Source organism: Abramis brama (genome assembly GCF_963993115.1).
Source record: "Abramis brama genome assembly, chromosome: 4".
Lineage (NCBI taxonomy): Eukaryota > Metazoa > Chordata > Actinopteri > Cypriniformes > Leuciscidae > Abramis > Abramis brama.
Genome location: NC_139966.1, coordinates 50,192,325 through 50,206,998, shown reverse-complemented (window position 1 = coordinate 50,206,998; position 14,674 = coordinate 50,192,325). Strand labels below are relative to the sequence as shown.

Here is a 14,674-nt window from a genome sequence, read left to right as displayed (position 1 = left end):
TTTTAACTCAACTGCATCAACTTTTTCCTCGGTCTCATCAGAATTATCAGCACACAAAAAGGTTTTTGACAGATCGACAGAGTCTTTAAATTTCTGAGCTTGAGCTCGAGTCACTACACACGTACTAAATACATTGGGAAATTCTTTATGCAATGCATCTTCATTGTGCGCATCGGGAACGTCTATCACTTCTGGCAAACAGAAAACTTTGTCACCTGCCAGATCGTTTCCTAGAATGAGCGATACACCTTTAACAGGTAATTCAGCCCGAACTGCCAGTTTAACGTTCCCTGAAATAATCCCAGAACGTAAATAAACATTGTGCAAAGGAACTTTAACTACAGTGAGATCAATGCCTTGCACTAGCACACTGGAACCGCAGTTTGAATGTTCAGAAAAGGGCAACACACTCTCTAAAATAAAGGATTGCGCAGCGCCAGTATCACGGAGCATACAAACGCGTTTTGTTTCAGAGTCTGCTTCGTTAAACGACACAACACCATCAAAAATGAACGGCTTAAAAGCAGATTCAGCGACTGTATCCAGAGATACTGGCTCGGGGGAAAAGACATGTCGCTCAACTAACACAACGCTTTTGGAAGTGTTTGCTTTCTTGCCAGCTTTACGCTTCAGAACAGGGCAGGCGGAAATGAGATGTCCCACCTCATGACAGTAAAAACATTCACGGTTTTCAGTAGAATCTGCTCTCAAAACATTCTTAGGTACCACTGGGGCATCCTTAGAACTGCGAACACGATCAGGGAAATTACGTTTTGTGGGTGAAAACACTACTCTGTGTGTAAGTACGAACTCATCTGAAAAAACTGCAGCAGCAGAAAGAGAGGACACTTTCTGCTCATTTAAGTAAACCACGATTTTCTCTGGTAAACAATTCTTAAACTCCTCCAAAAGTATTAGTTCTTTAAGCTGCTCAAACGTGACTATTTTGTTTGCGGCGCACCACTTCTCAAACAAACTTGCTTTGTCTCTAGCGAACTCAACATATGTTTGACTAGGGGTTTTCACATGATTACGGAACTTTTGCCGATATGCTTCGGGAACTAATTCATACGCACGCAAAACGGCATTTTTCATTACTTCATAGTCCAAGCTCTGTTCAAGCGTTAACGCTGAACAGACTTCTTGGGCTTTACCCACGAGTTTACATTGTAACAACAGCGGCCAAACATTCCGCGGCCATTTCAACCCAGCAAACACGTGACGTAACGGCGACCAAAAGTGACGTCAGTATTGGTCGTGGGTTCGTCACGTCACCAAAAGACTATGCCACGACGTTGTGGCAACGTCATCACAAGGTAGTCTCGTGACCACAGCTCTTGGTCGCTTCCTTACCTTCCCACAACGTTGTCTAAAGACCAGCTGATGACTAATTATTTTGGTCATTTTCTAACCTCCTCACCACGTCTTAGCCACGTCATTTCTTGACTTTAAGCAGATGTACATTTTAATAGAAGAATTTGTTTTCAGATGTTTTATATGTACAGGTGCTGGTCATATAATTAGAATATCATCAAAAAGTTGATTTATATCAGTAATTTCATTCAAAAAGTGAAACTATAATTTAATTATATACACACATATATATATATATATATATATATATATATATATATATATATATATATATATATATATATATTTATTATTATTATTATTATTATTTAAAAATGTTACCCTATTCACCTGTAGTGTCTCACTTAAGACTCATTCAAGTCGTACAGATTTCAACAATTTCACTTCGGTACAGTAGGGGGCAGTATATGCAACTCTCAAACGCTTGCAGCCTCCCCATATCCACAAAAGAAGAGCTTCCGCTGCTGGTTGTGTTGAATCGAAGAAAGAAGAAATACACCATTCCTTCACGACGAAACACAGGTAAGTGTAAATACAACCCGCCATAAGGGTCCCACACATTCTCTAAAGTATTTTCCGAATTTTACATTTTAACCAAGATCTCTGTTTCAAATGTAGGTTAAAATTGTCGGCAAACGCGCCCGCGCGTTTTGCTAGATTTTCTTCACATTGTAGCACAATAAACATAAATTTCTCCGTCATTTATGGTCATACAGAAAAAAGAAATATAAAAAAGAATCTGTGAGATGTCTACTTTTGTATGTGTCCACTTACAATCAAATCAAAACATTGTGCTTTTGTAAAATAAAGAAAATAAACAGGGTGCTTTCTGCCTTTCCGTCTCGCTGAACTTTTTTTTCTTGAGCACGTCTATAAACTGAAACAAAACTCAGCGAATACTTGTCACACATTTATGAGCCATACACCTTTATAAACATTTAAGTGTGTACTTTTAAATGATCGGATTCAAACTGAAAACAAATAAACAAAAAACCCAAACGGTTACAGTAATGCAAGGTATCTTCATTTTTATTGTGGGTAAATTTCAGTCATGTAATAACTGCAATGTGTTATCTTTGCACTTTGTACATTTCTGACCTTCATTTTAATGTCTTTGAAACATTTTGCATTTCTGAAACAGAGACACTTAAGGCAATGTTGACCCACCAGGATGTGATGGCAAAAAACATCCAGGAGATCCTCCTCCGGTTAAACCAGACTGGAGGAGCCAGCCAGGGTCCGGAGACTCCAACAGAAATCGATGTGGCCCAGTCTTTGGAAGAACTTGCTGTCTTGGAGGCAAAACTGAAAGAGCTTCCAGACTACAAGATTTATTTAAATTGTTTGTCTAGGTGCAGTCAGTCTCAGAAGTGGCGGTCCCACAAGAGATCAATAACCAGCAATTCAGTGACACAGATTAAGATTCAGATGAAGAGCTTTTTAAAGTGTTTTACATAGTGATGTTTATTTTTTTCCTTTTTTGCTTTAATGTATAGTTGTGTTAATTTTTTCCCCATTTGTTATTATAGTGTCTGTTAAATTCTGTTAAATAAAATCTGCAAAAACACTTTTCAGTTCTTTCAATTATTCTACAATGTTTTTTAACATGTGTTTACATTAGTGAATGTTTAAACATGTTTTTACCAATTGTTTGAGTAAAATGTCAAGATTTGAACAGTAATGCTAGTTGAAACAACAAACTTAAGTTCTGAACAAGAACCACAATTATCGATGTTGCTGTGACAGTAGTGGCAGGTAAATGCTAGTATAAATGGATGTGAATAAATCCACTGCAGAATGAATATATATATGAATATATGAAAAACTATCAAAAGTCATCAAATGACCAATCGGCGACCTTAATTAAATAACGTTGTCGCAACGTACTGGAGACGTTGTCACGACGTCGGTTGGCGACGTCATAGCGACCTCTTTTGGTGTTTCACTTTGACGGTTGTGGCGACGTCATATGCTAACGTAAGCGTGACTAAAAATGACCAGCACGTGACGTCGTCACAACGTCATATTGTTTGCTGGGAACGTGCCGGGGATTCTCTCAAACACGGTGAAATAAGTGTCAACCTCGGTCTCTCGAAAAAGTGGGACTAGTGATATTTGACGACTAATATCAAATTCAGGTTGACTTACTTGTGGGTTGCGTCGAGGTGCAGGAATAGGACTCGGAGTGGAAGCAATCATGGGTGACGGCACATTCACGTTCATGCCAGGCGCATCAACAGCTGAGGGGTGAACAGGTGATTTAATTTTGAGCTCCAGCTCCAGCTCCTTGAGCTTGATATCTCGCTTGGTTTCAAGCTCAACTGTGCGTACATGCAACAGCTGACTCTCATAACGCTGTCTGCCCAGCTCCACCTCTAACTCTTTCAATCTGATCGCCAGTAAAGGATCTCGTGGAGAAACTAGATCGACGGGATCTATGCTGGCCAGCTCCTCAAGTTTGGGTTGCTCACCCTCACCCGCGAAAACCGGCAACTGAAATGCAACACCCGCCGACTCACTCCGCTCTGGCAAAACTCCGTGCTCTATCAAGTGTCTATGAATTACCTCCTTAATCTCCTGTTTCACTGCACCACGAGGAACTGTGATTTGATAAAAATCCACAATCATGAACAGATCATCTTTACGGCAAATATCTAACTGTTCAGACGTAGGCTGAATCGCAAATTTTTCTAGTGCAAACTTTAAAGACATTCCGAATTCCCTCCCCCTCAAAGTGAAAACCACTAGCCAAACAACAATATACAAAGCAAATTTCATGAGTTTTTATTTCTCTTCTTTTTCTCTAACACGCAGTGACGAAACTTCAATTGGTTTTTGCAATAAATTTTTTTTTTTTTTTTAAGACGAGCTAGGGGTCAGCCGCAACAGGAAAAGGAAGAGAGTCACACTACCAGAGAGATGACGTGTAATATGAATTTTATTGACCATGAAGGGTTAGCGTCAGGGGCAGACAAGGCCAACATAACAAACAAAACAATCTTCTTCTTAGAACCTAAATGACCTTAAACAAAAGAAAGAAAGAAAAATACAGTTCAACTTACCTAACTCCCTTACCTATAAACAAAGTGAAAAAGCAATACAAACAAAATGGCGTCTAACCCCCTACATCCCCTGCTGAAAAATCCAGCTAAAACCAGCCTAAGCTGGTTGGCTGGTTTTAGCTGGTTTAAGCTGGAAGTAGCTGGTTTTAGCTGGTCTCCCAGCCTGGCTTAGCTGGTTTTAGCTGGTCTCCCAACCTGGCCTAGCTGGTCAAGCTGGTCTCCCAGCCTGGCTTTGCTGGTTTTAGCTGGTCTCCCAACCTGGCCTAGCTGGTCAAGCTGGTCTCCCAGCCTGGCTTTGCTGGTTTTAGCTGGTCTCCCAGCCTGGCCTAGCTGGTCAAGCTGGTCTCCCAGCCTGGCTTTGCTGGTTTTAGCTGGTCTCCCAGCCTGGCTTTGCAGGTCAAGCTGGTCTCCCAGCCTGGCTTAGCTGGTTTTAGCTGGTCTCCCAGCCTGGCTTATAGCTTATTTTAGCTGGTCTCCCAGCCTTTCCTAGCTGGTCAAGCTGGTTTCCCAGCCTGGACAATTTGGTGGTCAGCTGGTTTTAGCTGGTCTCCCAGCCTAGCCAAGCTGATGAACATCTCACAATATTATATATATATATATATATATATATATATATATATATATATATAATAATTCACACACACACACACACAATAAGTTAATATAGACGAAGTTGATTATAATATACACTAGTTAATTATTGGAACCGTCTGGAACCCAGATTTTTTGTTTGTTTGTTTGCTTGCCATTTAGTAATATAACGCAATTATTAGTATTCTAACGCAACTTATCATTATATAAATGTAAATTGAATTTTTCAAAAATAAAATAAAAAACTTTTAATACTTCTGTCACTGTCACAATTTTTTTTTACTCGCCTGCCATAAACCTGGCATATTGCACATGAATGGGTCATATAACTACACAATGAGTTTTAAATTCATGATTTAATATTAATGATTTTTTTATTCTAGATGTTTATTTAAATGCTGCGTGACTTTGAAGTGTTTTAATGTGCGTGCGCGTGAACATTCGAACATTCGCATTCAAACACTGGAGCGAGCGCGCTGTGCGCGCGAGAGCAGATGGAAACGGGAAACGTCATCAACTGACACACAGCAAAACTCTTGTCTCTCGCTGTTGTTTTCACTGCTTTCAGGTGAGTTTAGTCAACAAATTCACAAAAATAATACATACAAACGTCCCTGACACCTTTATTACGTGTAATTGACACGCTCCTGTTGAATATTTACTTTATAGAAATGGTTTTGTGTCTTCGAAAAAGTCCGTTAGCATCTCAACCAGTTTCAGAAGAGGTAAGTTAGGCCTAACTTAACTTACGTTAAGGCTAACTATAGTCTGACTGGAGCTCTTGTTTATAAAAGTTTGGGGTTTTAACCACATCTTTGTGTAGATAACAGTTTTTGATAGTTTTGTTTTGCTGGTAATTTGTCAATGGGTGATTGAAAGTAAGCTAATTTATTTAACCTGAAAGAATACGCTGCACTGTTAATCAGTGACGGCACTTACAAATAGTGATTTAAAAAAAGTGATTTCAGGAGCAACAGGAAAAAACCCTCTACAACAAAGGGTGAATTATTAATTTCATATGCATCTATTTATATTAATATATAATTAATTATTATCTTAATATATTATCTAAATATATAATTCTTTCTCTTTTCTGCAGTTCACCTCTGCTCTGGCTTGGTTTCTTGTAATAAACCCTATTGTAAATCCTATGTAACAGTGTTGGCTCTGTGACATTGCATGTTATGTTCCTACTGTAGATCATCATGCTGAAGGCCTGCTGCAACCCCATCCAAGAAAATCTCCACGGCTATGAACCATATGACTAGTAAGCAAAACCACCTCAAACATACAATGCACTACTGTCCAAAAGTTTGGGGTCTGTAAGATTTATGCTTTTGAAAGAAGTCTCACATTTTAAAATCATTAACCCCAGGTTTTTTCAGTGTGATTGTCCTTGAGAAGCCTGTAGGCTAAATAATAGGCGACAAATATAATGGTATAATGGTCGTAGTTATAATTATTTATTTAACTATTATGATAACAGGATATCATGGTCATTGGTATATTTTATTTCTCTAGGTCTGTTTTGAGTTATGTTGGCCAGTGAGACAGACACCATACTCAGGGGTATTTATTTATTTGTATGTATTTTTTACTGATAAATACTGAAATTCTTTTTACTTTTAAATGCTAAATATGGTTCAGGCACGCAAGTTATTTTTCACAGATATCTGGCCAGCTTACTCATGGCTCATACTCTTAGCCTTTAAAATGTTTGAATTGATATCCCCAATGCAATATCAGGGGCTAAAGATATCATTAGAGTTCTTAAACTTATGGCTATGCTCTTGTTATCAGATGAAATAATCCCTAGCGTTTGGCCCTGTGATTCTTCAGGACAAGACCTTGATGCGGTCACCTTGACAAGGTGAGTTTCACAATAGCTGTCACTATCACAAATCAAGAGACTGAACACAACAGGCTTTCATCCATATGAACACACCCATATGTAGGCATGGGTACTGAAACATGAACATTAATGGGTACATTAATTATGAACTACAATTAATTTGCCTTGCCTAAATTCATAACGACATCACCACATAACCACACTTGCGACATCACCGACGTGCGTATGAGATCCATTCACAAATTGTCGAGTGCTTGCTTTAACAGACGCATCATTTAGAGCCAAGATGAAGATGGCATCGTTGTTCGTCAGTATTTTGTTTCCATAGCACATTAACAAAACATTGAATGACACTAATAACACTAAAAACAATACAATTACAAAATATTAATGATAATAATATCACTAAAATTATATAGGCCTAATAAAAGTCTTTAGTTCAAGAACGCAGCACAACTCTGCCGTCTGTGAAATCAAAAGCAACTTCAAACTAGGGGTGTCCCCGACTATGGATTTTCATAGTCGAATCAGAATCGTCATGTCTTGCCTATAGTCGACTAATAGTCGAATCATGTGTGTAGGGGTGGGGCTGGGGGCGGGGCTTTAACATTTCAAAGCCACCATGTACAGAAAATCACACAAAGATATAGAAGAAAATGTATAAAAACATTTTGGATCAATAAAACTAAGAAATAACATAAATAACTCCAGAAAGGCCACGGACAGGATTTGCATTTCACATGCAAATCAAATTAAATCGGCTAAATTACCTGTGCGGGCACAACATCGATGCACCGAAAAAATAAACAATTTACTAAATTAAATTAGAACAGAATATACCTTTCTAATAAATAAAAATACAAAACGAAATAAATCAGAATCAAGTCACAAGATGAGCAAATGTGTGCAAAATGCCTAAAGTGCAGGGGAACATATATTCAAAACACAAGCCACAAATAAAGATTACCCTGACAGATCAATAAATAAAATTAAAATAAAGAAACTATTAAAATAACGATAGTAGCCAGAATTTTCAACTTTGTCTTTTTAACTGCAGAAACAACAATAAATGCTAAACTGGAGTGGCAGTCTTTTTAGCTAAAAATGTTCACACTCACAGCATCCAAAAATCAAATTAGAACCGGCTGAAAAGTTTTGAAATCACTTGTACCCTACCTGATCGAGAGAACAAATCCAATCTTTCACTCTGTCTGTGTCCGTTGGAGTCTTTTCAAATTGTGCGCGCGGATAAAATACATTCTAACGTGAAACTTAACGTTGGCCGGCAGAAGTGCGATCATGGTTTTCCTGATGCTAAATCCAGCCTTGGAGAATATCCTTTCTGATGGTGTACATCCACACTTTAAAGTTTCTTATCCCAGACATTGTTAAAGATTTAAATCCTTGCCGCGAAGACGCTCCTCTGTCGGTCACGGATTGAAAGTGAAACTTAAATCTGTCACGGGGTGTTTGGATTTATTCACGCACATTAAAAATATTTATTAAAAACTTATTTCTTTGCACATTTTTATATACAGCATTATCATAATAGGCTGAATATTAATGTATTGACAGAAAACCGATAGTTCTATGTGAAATCAGACATTGAGCGCTCTCTTATAGCCAAAGTGGCATGATCCTCGTTTCATAACACCTGTGCGAAGATTCGACCGTGAGATCGGTAGTCGAATCAGGCTCCTCCAATCGAATCTTCGACTATTCGGGGTCACCCCTACTTCAAACACTTGTTTAACAAGTAATATTCTTCTAATTGTTTCACTGTCAATAATGTAAGTCCACAAGAGAAATATTAAGCCAGTAAATTAAGATAGTTGCTATACCGTTATATCCACCGTCGTCTCTGAGAGAACGCGCTGTTAATGCAGCGAAAGCTCAGTCCGTTTCTGCTTTCACTTTCAGGGAATGAGCGCGTTTACATGCACGTTATTAACTCGATTATGCTGAATAAACTGGCAATGCATGTCATGTAAACACATTAACCCGTTTTCCTTTATCGGAGTCAAGTCATAAGTTTAAGTATAACCGATCGACTTTTAGATTTTTGCCTTTGATTTCTCTCAGCATTTAAAACACATTAACCCGCGTTCTTCGGGCTTATTGAAGTGCGATGTGTGAAGTGCACTTGCATACAGACAGAGAGTGCACTGGTAGGAGGACATATATCACAAACTCTGACTCTTTCTTGACCCAAGAAATTATTAAAACGTGTTCTCATCTCGTGCAGAAATACAGTCAAAATGCTGCATCTGTAACGGCATGAGAGGATAATGTGTGTCCGTAAATTTCCCGCTGACATGTTGAAATACTCCGAGTCAGATACAAGAATGATAAGGATCTTTTTTTTTTACCTCACTATACCGGGAAATAACCTGATTTAGCCTATTGATAAACACTCCAACTTTGCTAGCAAAATAGAAAACAATTCTCATATATAAAACGAACTAATAAAACAAGCAAATTAACGAGTAAATAAGCAAGTTAATGATCAAATAAGTAAGCCCCGCCCCCTCACGATAATATCGCGTACCACCGATCTTACTGGCTGACGATAGGACGATATGAAAATGGAGCATATCGCCCAACACTAGTTAAGACCGACCGATATTTTTTTTTACCTCTTCAAACATTTAATACAAATGCAATAAAATAATATTAGTTATTAAGTATTGTGAATATAAATTGCCTAGACCTACATACAAACACAAGCTACGTTTTTTCTTTTAAATGAAAACCTGTGGCACGTCATCTCTATGATTATGTTTGCACCATTGGTTTACGCATGTCACACTACAGCCTGCAGGCTAAGTTCGCTTCGTTTCATTCACTGTCAATGGTTCGCGCTTGGTAATGATGGCTGCGGCTTTACTCTAAAGATTATTTCATTTTTATATGTTGTTGAATATGGTTTATTAAAAAATAAACATGTGAGAGCGTGTTATAGGCTATATGTCATGTTATAGTCAGATATGATGACGCTACTGCAACACGCATCGCCGCAGATGAGCATCTATTCATCAAACCAACGTGCAAACTATCGCAAATCAAAGTGAAAGTCGCTGACGCTTAACACACAATCATCTTCATTAAATGTAAAGAAACGAAATGATCTTACCAGGGCTGTTTCTGCTTTCTCTTATTGCGGGCTTTGATTCAGAAATTTTAGCTGATGATCAATAAAATAATGTATCTCATATCTGTTGCTTTCGGTGACGTGCACTCCATTAAATCTGCAAATAGCGGGAATTTAAGATCGGATTTATATCCGAAAAAAAAAAAAAAAAAAAACACACACACATTGATGTAACCAGGTGTAAATGGAATCGTTTTGATAAATCAGACAGCAATCTGATCTGAGAAAACGCATGAAGTGCCCTGGTGTAAACAGCCCCTAGACATCGGTGAAAAACTAAATAGAGATGCATTGTTAATGTAACACATTGACATGTTTTTTTTTTTCATAGGTATTACATTGCATGTTAATGCAATTAACTGTCATTTTGTGAATTCTAAAGTCAATTTAATTTATTTGTTTCCCTCTGAAAATCCACTTTAGTTGATATCTAGTGGCTTGAATAGTAATCAACTATTACATAGTGAAACTCCTGTTGTGGATGCACTCCTCCCAGGACAACACGCTGAAACCAAGCGTGCCGCACAAGCCCTGAAAAGTGAAGCCAAAACGTCTCGATCGCCCCCCGGTGACTGGTCCTAGTATATCAGGGTACCCGCGGGGTCTTAAAAGCATTGAAAAAGTCTTAAATTTGATAATCTCTTTTCTATGATTAAGTTCATACCGTAACAAAATTAACTGTTACTAATGTAGACTAATTAAAAATTAGTCGCGTAACGTTGAGTGCACCTCGCGCTCCACGTCATAGCAGAACTCGCGAAAGTGTGCGCACCCGTTACGATGGTTACTAAGCAGAGCTTTTCTGTTAAAAGAACATGTTTTCTACCCGGTCTTTTCAGTAGTATCTGGCCACAACCATCCACGCGCGCTCTCTCTACATTGTTGAAGAAGCGCGGATGATCTGAAAACACAGACAAGCTGGAGTTCAGCGATCTTCATTTGAGATTTTCTACTTAAATTAAAGTGTCATTCAGTCGGTCTGTGTTCTGTCACGAGCCGCTTGCGCTGTTTGTGCGACTAAATCTGCGATCAAAATGCAGGCTGATATACAGCAGTGTTTTTAATGTTGATCATTATACGAGCAAGAATGCAATGTTTCCCGACTATCCACACGATTTCAAATGTGACATTGATTTTATACAACAGTGAAAAAAAGAAAAGAAAAAGGGGGTAACATTAAGTGATGTGCTACATTTTAAACAGTATTGTCAGGCTTATTGCTCTATTTTGCAACAAAATCTGTGGCTTTGACAAAGACAGTGAGTTACCGCCACCTACTGGCGATTTTAATATCATATTTCTATTAATATTAAACGTTTTTTAACATTGCATATTTATTGAACATTGTTTTATTTAAAGCATTATTTATTTTTTTAAAGGTATTATAAAGGTGAAAAATGAAATGGAAAAATCGATTAAATGGGGCAAATATTGTCCCTTAATGGAAAGATGTGGAAGAGTTGGGGTACCAGGGGGTACGGCACTCTAAAAAATTGGAGAACTAAGGAAAAGGGATATGTAGAATTGCACAAGTGCTACTGCTAAAGAGTGCAATGCCAATACAGCCTGTTAGCTTAATTTTAATTTCTCATAAGCTTAATTGAATTGGCCTAGAGAGAATAATTATGACATTTTCTGTCTAAAGACTACATATAAAATAGCTACCAAAATTAAAGTTACTGCAGTTTGACTAAAAGTAATGACTAAAAGTTGACAAAAAATGCAAACACATTTCGTCAACTAAAACTATGAAAGGCAGAATGACTCAAATGTGACTAAGACCAATAAGCATTTTCGTCTGAAGATGAAGAGTAAGACTAAATCAAAAATGGCTGCCAAAATTAACACTAGCCTACACACGTGCGCGCTACAACGCTGTTGCGTATATATTAAATATGACTTATTATTTAAATAAAATGTTTTATTTAATTCAAGTAGTCTACTTGTACATAATTATTTTTTAGGGTTTAAAATGTATACAGATTTGACATTTTCCCCTCATACTTCTGTCGGAATTGGTACGAAGTTGGCATTGAATTTCATTTGAAATGGTATTAAAAAGGTCTTAAAAAGCCTTGAATTTAAGCTGGAGGATCCTGGGGGTACCCTGTATATGTCATAAGCCCCGCCTCCCCGTGTTATTCAACGGGACTTGATACCAACTAAACAATTAAATTACACTTCAAATATCTTTTTTCCAAATGTGGTTTCTTTCATTTGCTGTTGTTTTTATCACGCTGGTGTAAGATCAAGTGTCTGTTTCAAAAATAAGTTGGTTTTTAGTTAGTTACGTGATGCGGTGGTGTAACGTCATGATTGACAGCTGTGATTGACAGGTTCTCTGAGTGAAGTAGTCACCGAAGCACCAACGGACATTTTGTCTGGATCTTCGGAGGACTGAGGAGATTGTATACTTTATTTTAACAAGCCTCTTGTCGTACTGCAATCAATTTTTAAAAAAGTGTGCAGAATCCACTCTCCCTCAGTGCATTCGGCGAGAGTGAGGGCGGAGCGTTGATTACTTCCTGCTCACGACTGTGCAGGTCTGGTCCCGAGATCGCTACTGCGCAAACTCAAGCCCCAAGATGTCAGCGCCATATCGGGCTTCAGTTCTCATCAATGGAAGAGAGCGAAGGGGCGTCGTCCATCTTTTTTTACAGTCTATGGCTGAAACACAGCAACTAATCCCAAAGAATTTACAACGTTTTTAATGCAATATTTTGCTCATTATAATGTATGTATATATGGCAGTCCCAATCATAGTTATTAATGTTCTGCATTGAAGCTAATGATCATCACATATTGAGACTTTTAATTCGAAATCAAAGCTACAGCTAACACTGTCTGTAAAAGACAGACTTACAATCGGTTAAATGTACTGTTATGTTGATGAAATATTGAAAAAAATCAACTTTAGAAAACATGGGTGGTGATGAAGTAAAAAGATCCAGCACATTTAGATGGTACAAACTTTTGAACTGACTGTATGCATATTGCACACAGCCTCATTTTTGATTCACTTAAATATGGCATCTACCCAGACTAAAGTTGCTTGACACGTGCTGAAAGGTTCCACACAAATTGTTAAGATCTCACTGAAATGACTAGATATCTTTGTAGGAAAATAAATACAGCTTCTTATTTGTAATATTGAGATCTTTAAAAAAAATGCAGCTCTGATGTGGTAGCCAAAGTAGGAGTAACGTCACAACATTTATAGCTACCAACTGGAATATATTCTGTATAAGTTTATTTTTTCTGTAGAACATAAAAGAAGATATTTTGAAGAGTGTTTTTTTTCATACAATTGAAGCTAATTTATGTTTTGTCTTGAAGATCCACATACAAACACTTTAAAGAGCAGAAGTGTGTCAGGAAAGGAGTGTCCCACGAATAAACACTCTGCAAAGCCTCCCCTGACACCATCCAAGCTGCAAGTTTTGAGAGGTAATCTGTTATTTCATTTATTCATTCATTCATTCATTCATTCATATACTTTATGTAGCCGTAGCCAATTTAGTAAAACGGTTTTACATTAGTTGATTACCTTTCTAAGTTTTACTAGTTGAAAAGTGACAAATTAATAATCTAAATTATTTATCTTTCAAGTCTGCTTCAGTGACTGGCTCAAACAAAAAGAACCCGAAAAAGGAGAGAGAGAAGCGGGAGAAGCAAGTGGGGTATTACATATCCCAAAAAATACAAGATGTCATAAAAAAAGAAAAGTAAAATGTAATGTAAAATGTATCTCTATAATTCTGTTATTGTTCTCCTTTAGTTACTATTATAGTTTTTAGCATTTTAATCATTTCAATTAATAATTTTGTACATTACTGTTAGCATATCAATGGGTTGTTTTAAGGGGCTGCAATATCAAATAAAAGGAATTTGTTTGAATTGTTGCCTGTGCTCCTGAAGATTATTTTAAGTATACTTGGAATTGTTTACATTATTTGTCACAACACACAGTGGCAGGAAAAATAGAGAAGACATAGAGTCAGCCAGTCTGACCAGCTAAAAACAGCCTGACCAGCTAAGCCCAACAATGACCAGCCTGACCAGCTAAGCCCAACAATGACCAGCCTGACCAGCTAAGCCCAACAATGACCAGCTAAAACCAGCTAAGCCCAACAATGACCAGCTAAGACCAGCCTGACCAGCTAAGACCAGCCTGACCAGCTAAAACCAGCTAAGACCAGCCTGACCAGCTAAAACCAGCTAAGACCAGCCTGACCAGCTAAGACCAGCCTGACCAGCTAAGACCAGCTAAGTCCAAAAATGACCAGCCTGGCCAGCTAAAACCAGCTAAGACCAGCCTGACCAGCTAAGACCAGCTAAGTCCAAAAATGACCAGCCTGGCCAGCTAAAACCAGCTAAGCCCAACAATGACCAGCTAAAACCAGCTAAGACCAGCTAAAACCAGCTAAGCCCAACAATGACCAGCTAAAACCAGCTAAGCCCAACAATGACCAGCTAAGACCAGCCAGGCTGACCAGCTTAGACCAGCCTGACCAGCTAAAAAAGTGTTCAAAACCCCTCTAAAACCAGCCTGATAAACCAGCTATGACCAGGCTGGGAGACCAGCCAAAACCAGCCTGACCAGCTTAGGCTGGTTTTAGCTGGATTTTTCAGCAGGGTCCCTTA

At 38.1% G+C, this 14,674-nt stretch overlaps 1 long non-coding RNA gene across 2 annotated transcripts; it reads left to right on the top strand.

Annotated features, from left to right (window-relative positions):
• Window positions 1-5,486: 5,486 nt before the first annotated feature.
• LOC311080745 lies at window positions 5,487-13,927 on the top strand. 2 transcript variants are annotated; one of them, XR_014605702.1, is made up of 7 exons: window positions 5,487-5,595; window positions 5,697-5,752; window positions 6,227-6,294; window positions 6,549-6,596; window positions 6,828-6,897; window positions 13,367-13,477; window positions 13,640-13,927. It is a non-coding gene; the product is annotated as an uncharacterized lncRNA (long non-coding RNA). The 2 variants fall into 2 exon arrangements; XR_014605701.1 differs by lacking the exon at window positions 6,549-6,596.
• Window positions 13,928-14,674: the final 747 nt, after the last annotated feature.